We start from the raw sequence: 1,134 nt of genomic DNA, 5'->3' as shown, positions 1-1,134 counted from the left end.
TTTTACTGTAGTACTCTTCTTAATTCTTCATTTTTCCTCGACTTTTGTGTTAATCATTGGGAGGTTCCTAAATATCATTCTCTTGAATTCTTTTTCAGGAAGTTCCAATGCCTTATTTCCTCAAAATTTGTTTTCTACCTTTGCCTCTTGGTCATTAGTTTGAGCCACCTATCTTGTTTCTTCATGTGAACAGACATTGTCTGCTGCTTTCAAGACATTGTGGTGCTATATGATGATTATATGGTGGTGCTTTCTTAAGCAGTCACCAACTGCCTCCTTATGGGTGTGATCACGAGATGATTTTGTGCACTGTTTTGTTAGCAGTTCATGCAGTTCAGCTCAGAATGGATTTAACTGATGTTGCTTGCTATCAATGATCCAGTGAATAGCAGTTGATATTGGTTCTGGACCAATGGGTGGGGTGGTATATGGTACAGTTATGGTTGAGCTGTATGGATACGGTTCCTGTTTCCTTTAGAGCTGCATACCACAAGGTGTGTTTCTGGAATGCCAGTATGTTTTCTTTTCTCTTAAGCCATTCAGCAAAGCTCAAGATGTCTTTGTGGTATCTGATTGGTTGACACAGGTCAGCATTTTTTTCTTTTTTGCATGTCTGCTCACCTCTCCTTCTAGAAAGCGTTCAACCACTTCTCTACCCCTTCATCTGAAGCTCAGAGTCCCTGAACTATCATTTGCATCTGTTTCATTTGTTTATCTATAAACACTTTGTTTAGAAGCAATTTGTTGTTGTTGTTAAGTGCCTTGGAGTTGATTCCGACCCATAGCAACCATGTATAGAGTTTCCAAGAAACAATAGCAGAAATAAAACTACTATAAGGCTTCCCAAAGTTTGTATTAATAAATATACTTAGGTATACCTTCATATGTTATGACTACATTAAAAAAATTATTCTTATCAAAGAGTTAAACAACAAAATTGGTGCTGTTCAAGTTTCACTAAAAGAATATTAAAACAACAAGTTTCAAAAATCAAGCTAGCAGGAGGCGGGGATTGATGGTGGTTAGGTGGAAGTGTAATGAGGTTCGCCATTAGCAATTCCACATAATACCAGGCAAACCAGATCCAGCGCAGAGCTCCAAAACTCAGAACCACATAGATAGGAATATTTAAAA

This window comes from Chrysochloris asiatica, unplaced genomic scaffold (assembly GCF_000296735.1).
Source record: "Chrysochloris asiatica unplaced genomic scaffold, ChrAsi1.0 scaffold00015, whole genome shotgun sequence".
Taxonomy (NCBI): domain Eukaryota; kingdom Metazoa; phylum Chordata; class Mammalia; order Afrosoricida; family Chrysochloridae; genus Chrysochloris; species Chrysochloris asiatica.
This window is presented reverse-complemented; position numbering follows the sequence as displayed.